At 35.0% G+C, this 14,861-nt stretch overlaps 1 protein-coding gene and 1 long non-coding RNA gene across 8 annotated transcripts in view; one reads left to right on the forward strand and one right to left on the reverse strand.

The window, feature by feature from the left end:
• LOC123691045 (rho guanine nucleotide exchange factor 15) overlaps nt 1–14,861 on the reverse strand; it is a 134,558-nt gene that overhangs the window by 93,701 nt on the left and 25,996 nt on the right. For 6 of the 7 annotated variants that reach the window (XM_045635232.1, XM_045635234.1, XM_045635237.1 and 3 more), the window contains exon 2: nt 14,547–14,565. The exons of the other annotated variant lie outside the window; for it this stretch is intronic. The gene's annotated coding sequence lies outside the window, so the exon portion shown is untranslated. The remainder of the gene's footprint in view (nt 1–14,546; nt 14,566–14,861) is intronic. 7 annotated transcript variants of the gene reach the window in all.
• On the forward strand, nt 7,450–12,947 carry LOC123691047. The gene is made up of 2 exons (XR_006751357.1): nt 7,450–7,580; nt 12,775–12,947. It is a non-coding gene; the product is annotated as an uncharacterized LOC123691047 (long non-coding RNA).

Below are 14,861 nucleotides of genomic sequence, written 5' to 3' on the forward strand. Positions count from 1 at the left end.
GCACGATTATGTTATTAACAACACCGCTATTAATGAAGTCGACACTATTAGAGATTTGGGTATATTGGTGGACAAAAAGTTAACTTTTTTACCGCAGATAGATGACGTAGTAAAAAGAGCTTCAAAAACTTTAGGCTTTGTTACTCGTAATACAAAAATGTTTAAAAATACCCAAACAAAAATTATCTTATACAACTCTATAGTAAGAAGTATAGTAGAATACGGTTCTGTTGTCTGGCGCCCACACTACGCAACACATATCCTCAGATTAGAGCGTATTCAACGCAGGTTTACAAACCATTTAGTGTTCTGCGCAGGCGAATCAAAAAAGCTGAAATCGTATGAAAGCCGACTGAAAAAGTTTAATATGATATCGTTGGAACAACGCAGAGATCTGTTGGATATGGTTTTTCTGTACAAAGTCTTTCAAAATGCTATTGACTGTGAGAAGCTACTTAATCAATTTAAATTCAATATCCCTAAGCATTATCCAAGGAAACAAATTACGAACTTGCTATTTGCACGTCAAAACAGAACTGTTCTGGGTCGCAACTCCCCCATTCCTAGACTATGCACCTTACACAATAAATATAGCAACTCAGTGGATATTTTCTCAGACTCCCTCTATAAGTTTCGGAAAACAATGCTTAACATTATGACTTAATTCTTTTTCAAATTCACATATTATAATTATTGTCAGTATGTCCGTAATTTATAGGTTAAATGTAATAACTTTTTTTTAATATTGCCTGCCGTAGTTAATCAGAATTCTTTAATGTTAAGAGCACACACATTTCATTTTTGTTTAATTTGTATTGTATGTAGATATCGCCTAATATATTATTAATTTTTGTGAATGTAGTGTTCATCTGTAATAGTTGTGCATAATAATGTGTAAATCCTATTGTTACTATTTAACGAGAATGATACATATGTAACAACTGGTGATGAACCTTTTTAATAAATAAATAAATAAATAAAAATGTTTATCTGCATAATATTAGGTCTATCGTAGTAATACATCAAACTTAGTTAAGATATTGATTAGTATTTTTCAAATCGGACCAGTATTTCCTGAGATTAGCGAGTTCAAACAAACAAACTCTTGAGCAAACAAAATCATAAAAAAGGAGTAAAGTTTAGTCGTTACAAACAAAATAAAGACTGATACAATTTATGAAGCAGAAACAAGTTCACATATAAATATTATAAATTCCATAACTACTAATATTATAAATGCGAAAGTAACTGTCTGTCTGTCTGTTACTCAATCACGCCTAAACTACTGAACCAATTTGCATTTAATTTGATATGGAGATATTTTGATACCCAAGAAAGGACATAAGCTACTTTTTATTGCGAAATATGTACCACGGGCGAAGCCGGGGCGGACCGCTAGTATAAAATATCACACGATTCATCTGTCATGTAAGGGCGTAAAGATACAAAATCAACATAAAAACATATTTTACAAACGTGATGCCCTTGAGAGATGCCAGAGACAAAAAGGTGTGTTTTTCGCAGAGCCAGACAGTCTCGGTATTTAATGCCATAGTTGTATTTAAGCGAATTGCTAGGTATAGAAGTTTTGATTGAATCAATCATTGTGTGATTACATAGTATGAGATTACTTTAATTGCCTCGTTATTAATGTATTCGAAGTGTCTCAAACTTGTGTATCGGTCTTTGAGATTTTTATTAAGATACATTCTATCCGGTCTCCTCCAAATTAGGAATTTTCGCAATTTTGATTTCCTTTGCGACGAACATTTTACAATCTACCTAATAACAAAAACTGAAATGCCCATCCCAGCGCCAAATGCATTTGTTAGTACCATAGAGCAAGCAATAACACGGAAACATGGCCACTATAAACAGGCCCATCCCTTAGCGAATTAATGGCAGCACAAACCAGTCAGCAAAGTTTAAGGTTAGTCAGGAAAAGGGGAAAGTTGTTGGGTCGTTGCACCGGCACACCTGTGGGCTTCCAGACTTGCCATTTCATCACACCGGTTCGTAAATTACCGCACGGGCGAACGTTTTTGCACTTTTTCTGTATCAGCGCCATCTAGTTTCACTTTCGTGTAACTGCTTAATTATGACGAGAATTCTTGTATTTATGGTCGTATTGTTTGCGCAGTTGATGGAGATGTATTTCTGTTATTACTGCTAGTCACTGAGTTTTTCTGTTTTAGTATTTTCCCCCTACTTGATTATAATACAAAAGTTTAAGTATAATTAACTATTACTGTAACTATTAACTATTTAGGGGATGCCTCTTTCATAGATAATATTTCTAAAACGGTTGACATATGTTTTAAAACAACTCCTAGCCAAGCAATATCCACCGATATTGCTTGGTTAAGAGGTTTTCTTGCATCTACTTGGATGATACTTTTCAACAAAACAACATCGTAAGCAGCATGGATGTAATGAATATTTTATAAGTTTACAAATTATTCAATTAATTATACACGGTGAGAATAAATAGAGAACCGGTAAAAGTATCATGACATAGGAAATAATTATTGAGCAATAATATAAATATTAACATTATATGGGACATTCATAAATCATATATGTTATTTGCATGTTAATATAGTTATTAATTAACGTCATATTAGTTTGTCAGCTTGATCGAAAAATACATATAAAGTATGAAATCTCACAATCTCAGCTTTAAATATCAGGCGAGATTATAATATGGTCAAGCGTTTCCCTACTACCAATAAAACAAAAAATTATCTTTACTTGAAGAGGAAAATTCATTCAGTAGGAATTTGTAGTGTTATCCAGATTCTTCAACAGATTATATATGAATTAAACCGTTTATATTCGAATTATAAGTTAATTTCAGGAAGGATTCAAGACAAAAAAAACTCCGTGAAATAAGTAAATAATTTTGCACTAAAATCTATTTTTTTTGATTCGTTGATTTTTTTGCGATCTTGCTTATCACATATCCACTATCAAGGTGAAAACTTACACCACCAAATCGAGAAACCTGAAAATATCCATAAATGGTTACTATAGAAACAATAAATCAATATTGATCTCTGCCATGCTTTCTAACTTGTTTTGTGGGAAGTGCATTTACGATAGCCATGTATGCTTGTATGGAATGTATTTTTACACGCTTTATATTAGCTTCACCTGTATGTTTGTAACCGACTTCTTTGGGCGCGATTTTGACCCACTTTAAACGGCCAGATTTCGTTCAAACTTTGTAGATTTATTGAGGACCGATGACAATACACTAATTTGATAAAATTTTCTATTTTTTAGTTCAGTTTTCTATAAAAAGCGTGTTTTTTAGTTTTTTTTAAACTATTATTATTTTAACAATTAATATCAGCTTTTATTAGAAGCTATATTATCTGTAGATTGGACACTATAATAATACGTTGTATGTTTGAAAGAAAGTTGGAATGAATGTTCGATAGATAGGTACGTCTTAATCGCAACTCTTTCGCCATTCAAATTGATATAATATATAATATTAGTTTTTGGTTTATTTATGCTGTATTATTATTTATAACGTACTAATAATACCTATAGTAATTTTTTTTTATGTTAAATTGTTTCTTTAGTTATCACACAACATAATATTAATGTAAGAATTGCAAATACAATCAGTAATCACCAAAATTCATAACAATTTCGACCGAATGTAGATACCATATTGAATACATAATGGTTTTTGCTTGTCTTCATTATTCTCACAACAAGGTTTCAATAGAATAAAAAATAAAATAAAACTGATAATAATCGTTTGTTTTTACAAACGAACATAAAACAGTTGCAAAGAATTTAAATAATGTGATAAGATAATGGAAACAAAATCGTTATGACGAATGATAAGTATTTGTGCAAAACAATATGATCAAATGCATTTTCTTGTATTATTTGTATTACATTATCTTATATTTAACGTTACGAGGAGGTTATTAATATCACAACATACAAATTAGTCACTAGCCGCTTCAAATTTAAATTCAAATAATATTTATTTGCAATAATGTAGGAAAATACATATGTTTTGATTAGAATTCTGCAGGAACTATGACGACGACGACGACGACGACGACGAACGATAAAAATTGTTTATCTGTAGCCTAGGTATGTTATTGGGAAATAATGTAACTTGCTACTGGCAAAAATTATCGACGAATTAGGTCACGATTCTGGAACACATTGTTTCAGTGCTAAGTGTAGATATTTAATTCATATTTATTTATTTATTCACACATATCAAATACCATATATATATTAATTGTATAGCAAGGATAAAATTAACTGCGTTAAAAACAACCGACTTCAAAAACGGAAAAGTAAAAAATAAAAAAGATTTGATATTATTAATTGCTACATATTATTTAGATGTGCTATTTATTAAATAGGTTTGATGTCGGTGCACGGGCTTAATACTAAGTGCTTAGTGTTTGGCACCGACTTCAAACCTATTTAATAAATAGCACATCTAAATAATATGTAGCAATTAATAATATCAAATCTTTTTTATTTTTTACTTTTCCGTTTTTGAAGTCGGTTGTTTTTAACGCAGTTAATTTTATTTAATACTTTTTAGTGTAATTTTCATCACGAATCAAACGAGCCCAAACTCGATAAAGTTGAGTCAATATATTACTGAGTTCCTATGGCCACCTTCCGATTCCATCATCAAATCAGCTCTATGTCATGATAATGTTTCATCGCTATCCAATTTACACACTTATACAAAATTTCAACTCAATCGGTTACCGGGAAGTGAATCAAAGTTACTTGCTACATTCCAATTAAGTCATCGAGTACAGACAAAAATGCTCATAAAATAAAAACTACTGGGCCTAGCCGAATAAAATTTTTATGGGACCAATTCGACACCATCCCGCATCGAACAAAAAAAGAATCACGTAAATCGGTTCAGAAACCTCGGAGTAATCGGTGTACATACATAAAAAAAAAAAAAAAAAAAAAAAAATATACCAGCCGAATTGATAACCTCCTCCTTTTTTTTGAAGTCGGTTAAAAATTACGCACTCGCTGAGTGATTTAACTCATATTTGTATATTAAAGAAAATTAAAATCCCACCAAAAACATTTTCATGTAAAATGTTGCCAAGACGAGCCCTTTTGACTCGCACTGTCAAAAAGTTATCAGATCTCATGTAGAGCCAAGCTTCTAACACTACACGCCCTAACTCTACAAGGCCTAACTTCACAAACTCTACACCTTAGTAAAAATATGTGGCTTGGCCATTTCGCTACATTCACATCGGCGTAAGGTGAAAAATTAATTCACTGTTCATTACTTTTGTGTTATACAATAGTTCTTGTAGTAACGAATGGCCAAGCCACATATTTTGACTAAGGTGTAGAGTTTGTGAAGTTAGGCCTTGTAGAGTTAGGGCGTGTAGTGTTAGAAGCTTGGCTCTACATGAGATCTGATAACTTTTTGACAGTGCGAGTCAAAAGGGCTCGTCTTGGCAACATTTTACATGAAAATGTTTTTGGTGGGATTTCATTTCTTTTTGTAAGTTGTTTGTAACAAAATTTTATATGTCGATTAAATTTTTAATTTTTTTTTAACAAGGAGTACCTATACATATATATATCTAGGGGAACAAGTTTTAGATTATTAGATTAGACCTCTAGCGTCAAAATTTAATTTAAAATTACAGGTCTCATACAAACTCCCATCCCCTAGTTTAAGGGGTTGGGGGATGAAAGTTACAAGTTTTATAATTTTTTTGTTGTTTGTGTGCTAATACTAGCTTACATACAAAATTTCAGCTTTCTAGGACATTAGGAAATACCTTAAGAATTTTGATGATCATCAGTGAGTCAGTGACGAAATTAGCGTTTTTTAGATATAAATAAAATCTGAAGTATAAAAGCTAATGTAATTAAAACTTAATTTGTTCAATAAGTCCGCTATTGACAATATATCCCGAAAATTTTGTTGATCTAGCATAATCCAAACCCAAGTTATGAGGGTTCAAAAAAACGTCGAAGCGCTTCGAGAAAAGGTAGGTAGTGCCCGTGCGCTTCGCTTGTTCGCTTGGCTGTCTTGGCGGGGGCACTACCGTGCCCCCAGATTAATGTGCATAATTTTGTTATTGTATATAACAAAGGTATAGCATATTCACAATAACAAAATTATGCATTTATTTGTTACCGTAAAACAACAGATCATGAATACTCGCTATTTTCTTGCAACAAGTTACAATTATAAGTTCACGAGGGCTTTAGAAAGGGCACTTTCTAAAATTGCACTGAACAGAAACAAGGAGTTGGTACCTTGACTTGAAATCGCTTTATGCCTGTACTATGAAGTCCTAAAGTTTCATATTTCTTTGTAAGAACATATTGAATTAAAGAATAGATTCAATGAGAAATTAGAAGAAGCTCTCCTTTTCTTTTTGGTTGTCTGAAAGAAATCGCTCATGAGCGATAAGACCGTACTGTACCTTAACCTCTTGTGCTGTTTTTTATTGTCTTTCTGGCAACTTCATCTGTGTGTACAATAAAGTATCTTTTTTAATTATTATTAAAGAAGGTAACGATAGAAGGCTTCATTGTCCATAGCAACAGCTCCCTTCATCCTTTAGAATCGTCTTATCTACCTAAGAATTTATCTTTAGATGGAATGCGTAAAACTCCCTCACATCCTCTATGGAAACAAATTAAATATGCTACATTTATGTGAGAATAAATGATTGACTCTACTAATGCCTAAATCTTACTACCACTAAAAGATTATCGATATACTATTTCTTCCTTTCTATATAAACCCTAAATCCTTCACGTGGAAAGAAACGCTTCAAGTTTTTAAAATATCTTTTAATCTTGTAAGCTGGAACCTGAGAACCGCGTTTTCTCTGACATTTACACTCGATATTATGAAAATCTCGTTTCAGACCGCGCCAATAAACAGATCTTATCTTTTGGAGAAAATTCTCGAAGCTCTTTTCACTTACCGTCACGATATCGTGCCGGAAAGTTTTCAGTTTATAAGGGAAATTAAAATAATGTGATATTTTTATAAAAAGAGAGTAGTAGAGCAATGAAAAGACTGTGACAAATAAAAACTTGTATAGTTTAAGTTTACTATATTTCATCCAATTACATTTTTTTATTTCACTAGATAGAAATAGACATCTATTAGATCTTCATAACAGTTACTGCGACGCTAAGTTCTGTTTAACCTATAGCCTTATTACACCATGCAAAGTTCGCTATTGTAATTTATATCAAAGTTCGTCTTTTTTCTGTAAAAATCTCGGATCCGACATCGTTACGATATCGTGTAATGTAAATACACTGACACTTTAGTCTTTATAGCTATAATTGTCGCGAAGTCCGTGCCATGACATTTATGACAAGTACAGTGATGTTTGAGTTCATATAAAGCACTTTATTTACTCGCATCTCGAATTTTGTTTTTTTTCGAACTTTGTTGTGTCGGAGAAAACACGTGCAATTGAGATTTTTCTTAAATAATTTGTTGAGAACACTCATTTATAGTGTAAAGTGGTAGTGATAACCAAATTTGTGACTGTCTTTATATATATATTGGGGTAAGCGTATATTTACTAACTTTCCTCATCCATCATGAATCCTGATCCTCCCGACCCTGGTAAACCTCCTGATATTCAGGGTGAGGCGATGGAAGCAGAACACATACGCAATAAAAGACAACGGTCAGAGCCTTCTGTTGCTGATATGGACATTATTCCGTCTAAAAGACATGTAACAGTTACTAACTACGCGATTGCATCTTCTCAAAATACATATGTGGATCCAATTTTATCGAATCCCATAACCTATTCCGGAAATGACAGTGGTCCTTTCATTGTTTATGTGTCTCGAACGGAAGCCGATCCTGCGGCGGGTTTAACTATTAGACCGATTAAATTTGGGTCATTCCTGCACAATCATCGGGTAGCTAACATAGCTAAAGATGGTGTAAAAGCTATCGGGCGTAACAAAATATCTGTGCAATTCCACACCGCTAGTGATGCAAATAATTTTATTAACTTCCCTCCTCTTAAAGATTCCAACTATCAAGCTTCCATACCTACTTTTCACATCACCCGTATGGGCATTGTCAAAGGTGTCCCTACGGAGTGGTCTATGGAGGAATTCATCAGTTATGTGGATTTTCCTGGCGGGAAAGGCAAAATTTTGAAAGCCAGACGATTAAATAAAAAAGTAAGAATAGATGGTGTAACTTCATGGTCTCCATCTCAAACTGTTGTTTTAACCTTTCAGGGTCAAGTTCGCCCAGACAGAATTTACTGCCTTTTTAATTCCATGCCTGTAGAGGTTTACCAATACCCCACAGTCCAATGCTTTAAATGCTGTAGGTTTGGACATGTACGCGATCAATGCCGGTCCAAGGAACGGTGTTTCAAATGTTCACAGGCCCACTTGGGTGACTCTTGCCCAACTCTAGAATCTGATGCAACATGCCTTCACTGTTCTGGTAAGCACTATGCAACCGACAAGAAATGCCCTGAACAATCCAGACAAAAGGCCATTAAGCAATTAATGGCATCCGAAGGGATATCATTTGAGGAGGCGTCTAAAGTCATCCCATCAGCACGTAGGTCCTACGCTGAGAATACCCAGATGCAGAATACACTATCTATGAACTCCCAAAGCCTCCCCTCTTCCCAATTTAACCCTCCTATCCAATCAACTCCTAATATTTCATATAGAAAAACCGTCACTCAAACCCCCCGTCCCCGTGCCCCTCTTGGTAAGTCTTATGATAAAACTGTACATCAGTCTATCATCCGTGATCCTTCCTCCTCCCTTTCCAATGGTTGTGCTTTCCCTAATACAGGCTCCTCTTCTCCCTTTGATGAACATCTTCTTAATATGTGTTTATCATTTATAGAAACTTTACTTTCTTACCCTCACCAGTTACCGTCCAACGTTGCCCAAAGATTATCCCGATTATCATCAATCCTTAATTATGGATCTAGTGTTTCTACAATGGAACGCTCAGAGTATCCGTCCCAAGAAGCATGAGATTTTCGATTTGATATCCTACCATAAACCTCTGGCTCTTGCTATCTCAGAGACATGGTTAATGCCTGGCTCACGCTTTAGGGTTCCAGGATATTCCTGTCTTAGAGATGACAGAGCTGATGGTTACGCTGGCTGCGCTCTGCTTTTGAATAATAGTATCTCCTTTTCACACATTCCACTTCCCCATCATGGCTGTAACTTTAATGCAGTTGCAGCTAGAGTTGCTAATATTTCAGTCCTATCCGTTTATGTTCCTCATCCTCATTCTACTTTTATTCCTGAGCTTTCCCTAATCATATCCTCTCTCCCTCCTCCAATTCTTATTATGGGTGATTTTAACGGGCATCATACTTCCTGGGGTTCGTACATGTGCGACTCCTTTGGTTATCTTTTGATTGACCTTTTTGAAGATCTGAATATGTGCATTATTAACGATTGCCTACCTACTCGGAGAGTCTCCCCGTTACAAAACCCCAATACTGTAGTGGACTTAACTATTTGTTCTTCCATTTTAGCTCCTTCCTTTACATGTTCTACACTTTCCTCTTCTCATGGCAGTGACCATTTTCCAATCCTCATCTCCTGCTCCCGCACAGTCCATGTTCCCACTAGAACTTTTCCTCCTTTGCTCAAATTTAAACTGGGTAATGCTGACTGGGAGAAATTCACTAACTCCCTCGAGTCTAAAATAAGTAACCTCCCGAACCCATCCCTTGAGAACTGTCTGGAATGCTATTCCCTTTTCGTTAACTGCCTCGATAACACTGCTACCGACTCCTTTCCATTGAAATCCTTTTCCACATCATATACTAAGAAGCTATCTCCTCCCTGGTGGGATCATGAATGTACTGACGTAGTTAAAGACCGTAAAGAAGCCGAATTAAGTTATAATTCTAATATGTCGACGGAGAACTTTATTCATTATAAGAAAGTTGCAGCACGCGCTAAACGAATGCTATCAAAAAAAAAAGAAAGAGGGCTGGATTCGATTTTGTGAGAATTTATCTCCCAAAACACCATCATCGCTGATGTGGAATAGTATTCGGCGTTTCCGTGGAGCTTTAAGTGATAATAATAGAATATCCAACAACTCAGACGCTTGGCTTGATGATTTTATTGACAAACTATCTCCTCCATTTGTTCCCTCCTCTGATCATTTTCCTTGTTCTCCCCATCATTTAGTATCTCACGACAGTATGGATTGCCCATTCACCTTGCAAGAACTTGTTACGGTTCTTGACGGCTTAAAAGACTCGTCCCCTGGAGTTGACGGTATTCCATATTCATTTCTTTGTAAGTCAGGTAATCAGACCAAATCTTACTTTCTAAATTTAATCAATATCTTCTTTTTATATGCCATTATTCCTGATTCTTGGAAAACCCAGATTATTATTCCTATCCCCAAACCCGGCAAGGATCCCCTTAACCCCAATTCCTATAGACCAATCGCTCTGTCTTCTACCTTAGCCAAAATCACTGAACACCTTATTAAAAATCGACTAGAATGGCTGGTTGAGAACAGGGGCCTCCTGTCTAGTTCCCAATTTGGTTTTAGGAAAGGTTTGAGTGTGCTAGACAGTCTTAGTATTTTAACAACTGACATTCGCTCCTCTTTTCAAAATAAACAGAATCTGGTTGGTGTATTTTTGGATGTAGTTTCAGCGTACGATAATGTTCTTCTTCCAGTGCTCAGACAGAAAATGTTACAGCTGAGTTTGCCTGAGAGGATGATACATTTCATCTTCAACTTATTAATGTTGAGGACGATACAGGTACGCTCTTCTAAAGATACACCTACCAGACTTGTATTTAAAGGACTCCCTCAAGGGTCCGTTCTGAGTCCTTTATTGTATTCTATTTACACCTGGGATTTGGATAAATCCATTCCATCATATTGTAGCGTTCTGCAGTATGCGGATGATATAGCATTATATGCCTCGTCAGATAATATGGATGTGATTACCTTCCGACTTAACAGTGCCTTAGCTTATTTGGAAAATTGGATGAGTGATCATGGCTTGTCACTATCGCCTAGCAAAAGCAATGTAGTTGTGTTCTCTAAAAAACGCTTGATCCCACAGCCGGTAATATTGCTAGAAAACTCCTCAATCCCTGTTGTCAACAAGATTAAATTTCTAGGAGTGGTGCTTGACCAAAAGCTGAATGGTATGGCTCACACTAACTACATTTCTCAAAAGTGCGAAAAGGGTATTAATGTTTTACGCTCCCTATCTGGTGTTTGGTGGGGATCACATCCATATTGTCAAAAACTAGTTTATAATGCTATAATCCGTAGCCATTTAGATTATGCGTCGTTCATCTTAGAACCTTGCAATAAAACTGCTTTAGTAAAATTGGATAGAATACAATACAAGTGTCTGCGACTCATTATAGGCGCCATGAAGTCTACCCCAGTCAATGCCCTTCAGGTAGAATGTGTAGATCCTCCTTTATCTCTCCGCCGTCAATATCTGGCAGACAAGTATTTCTTTCGGCTAATACAATTATCTTCCCATCCCCTCCTTCCTAAAATTCGAAATCTTCTTCAAATACTTACCCTAAATAACCTCCGTTGTCCTTCTGATTTTCCTTGCCTACTTAAAAGTCTCATTAAATTTAACCGCCTCCCAGACCCAACATCCCAATTTAGTATCCATCCTTTATATTCAACTCCGTTTCATGCCCTAGTTTTTATCCCCAATATTAATGTGAGTTGTGGTATTCAAAAGCGTGCTCCAGATTCTAATATTGCTTTTAATTGTCTGGTTTCCTCCCACTGGCATGGTTATAATGTTTTTTTCACGGATGCCTCAAAAGTGTCAAAACATCTTGCTGTAGGGGTTGCTGTATGGCACCATAACTCCAAAACTATTTTGCAATTTAAATGTCCCCCTCTCTCTTCTGTTTTTACAGGTGAAGCCACTGCTATTCTGGAAGCTTTGAATTTTATCGACTCTCATAATCTCCAAAATTCTGTAATTTTTTCAGACTCCCTCAGCTGTCTTCAGACTATTACTTCTAACCCTTTCCGCTCAAAGTCTAAATTTCCTATCATCTTTCGAATTAAATCCGCACTTTACAACTGCTTCAGAAAAGGGCTCCAGGTAGATTTAGTACATATTCCAAGCCATTCAGGTATTATAGGCAATGAGAAAGCTGACATTCTAGCTAAGTCAGCCATTCAACATGGTACTCTGGAGCATTACTCCAATTATGCCCATGATCTCTCTTCTCTGTCTAAGGATCGCTTGGACTGTACATGGAACAGCCAGTGGAAAAATTCAAATAAAGGGAAATTTTATAGAGACATCCAACCCTCAATTCCACGTAAGCCCTGGTTCTTCCGTTTCCCTAACTTAGACAAGCCCATTGTTTCCACCATTTGCCGCCTCCGTTTAGGTCACAATTCCACTCCTATTCATTTATTTAAAATTCATGTTTGTGACCATTCTCTCTGTGAGTGTGGTATAGACGAGGGAAGTTATGATCACTTATTCTTTGTTTGTCCAAAGCTTCGTGTCTCACTTCTGGATATCCTCCCCCCAGATGTTCCCCTCCCTACTAATTTTAAGTGTTTACTTTGTCTTGTCCCTACCTCATTTGTCAATATCCTATCAAAATTTATCAATTTTAACAATCTAAAATTTTAAACTCCATCTAAGTACCTATATCTATTTTATGTTATGCTTTTGTGATGTGTTGTGTTGTCTATAACTAATATTTGTTCTTTGTCAGGTTATACAGCTCCATGTAAGAAGTTTATGAGTAAATAAAAAGTGAATCATCTCATCCGTGATTTTTCCTCAGCACAGAGTATGCTTAACATGAGCATTAACTTAAATTGATCATCTGTTCAAAACTTGACATTGGCAGAATCCGTCTTCACTGGGATCGGGAGTTGCCATTTGTTAAAAGAAGAAGAAGAAGTACTCGCATCTCGGATTACAAGTATTCACGGTAAATCGATGTTTTTGTACCGCCATAATTACTATTTTTTATCGTTTTACAACTAAATACGTTAAGTTATAGGTTTGGGAAAGTCTGCCCATTTTGTGTTATATAATCGATGCAATGCCCTTTGAATGTTGGGTGAAAATTCGAGAATATACGTCATATTTATGTCCAATATTATATTGGTTGGAATTTGAAGGGCTTATGTTAGCAGACGTTGCTCCTAGATAAGACCTTCTATAAAGTATTCAAATTGGTACCTATAAGTACAAGCAATATTTTTCGCCCTGATTCATTTATAATAGGTACCTATAATGGTTTCCGAATGCCGGCGGTGTACCGTTCTTGGTAAGGAAAAGACAATATCTATTAAACAACAAATAACGCTAGATTTAACAGATGTCAGAGCAAAGGTATTATATAAAGAGAAAAAAAAATCTATGTGGTATAAATTATTGTGCATGCATTTTCTATTATTTTTTCATACAAGATTGTCTTGAACATGCAACGATATTTTATTATGATTGTAATTATACATGAATAAATAACCTCTTCACCCCTTTGCACACAGCTGAGCAACGTCTATCAGTATTATTTGAACACGTCTCGGTTAAAGCTATATTTGGCGATGATTCCGACCGAAACTTGTCAAGCCGGTTCTTAGATCACAGTTTTGAATTATTCGGAGTGTTGGTAACGTATTATCTAATCGAAAGATAATGTACATAAATAAGCAATGAGGGAATTGGAAACTAGACTATATAGCTTCCTGCACGTGGTTTTGGTCGCGTGCACTTCAATTTATGGTGTGACAGTCATTCTCCATACCAATATATTCCCCAAAACGAATCACGTTTTTGATGTATCTGTCTTATTGATCTTGATATCAAAATTCATCCAATTTTTTTATGATATGATAAAAAAAACATACCTATGGGCTATGTGCCTATATATAGCCCATGGTAACTTGATGTTTGTCTAATAAGATACCTATATGTTTAAATTATAAGGTACAAATTAATGGTTAGTGTTCCATGAATAAAAGTAATATATCTTCTTTGTTTAATCAATTAAATTAAGAACAACCCCTTAATTATAATAAAGCAGTTGGCATCGGAAAAACCATTTCACTAGTGCGGAAGTCAATTAAATATTAATAAATTGACCATACGTATGCAAATAAACATATTATATGCTTTTAACATGTCGAAAACACCAATGGAAAACAAATTTATCCTCGATTTTAAGCCAAAACGAAAAGTAAACAACATGTTAATAATGTATTGAGCTTGTGATATTTTATTTGAATCATGATTTTTCTCAGCACTTCTGAAGAAATCAAAATAGCACTATTTTATTACGAACCAGCTGTGCTCCGCTCCTGTTGGTCTTAGCGTGATGATATATAGCCTATAGCCTTCCTCGATAAATGGGCTATCTAACACCGAAAGAATTTTTCAAATCGGACCAGTAGTTCCCGAGATTAGCACGTTCAAACAAACAAACTCTTCTTTATAATATTAAGTATAGATATAATGTATTTAGTTAATATTTACCTGAAGTGAACAGCTATATCTGTAACATGAAGAAACATACAATTATTTATTACATAACACACTCTTACGCAATTCACACAATTATTATTGTTACGTTTTTTTATTGCGATTTACTTTACAATGAATACCGTAGATAGGCTTGCTTTGAAGTTTTAATTTGCAGCTTCAAGAATGTATTTTGTTAGTATTGTGTTTTATCAATTTAAACTTTTTAATGGGCCTTAAAATGTGTTCTTTAATAAATAATTAAGGAAAATAATCTGATTTAGAATGTCACTTCTAACGGAGAAAACCCGAAACACATTAGAAGGTAGG

Source organism: Colias croceus, chromosome 4 (assembly GCF_905220415.1).
Source record: "Colias croceus chromosome 4, ilColCroc2.1".
NCBI classification, from domain to species: domain Eukaryota; kingdom Metazoa; phylum Arthropoda; class Insecta; order Lepidoptera; family Pieridae; genus Colias; species Colias croceus.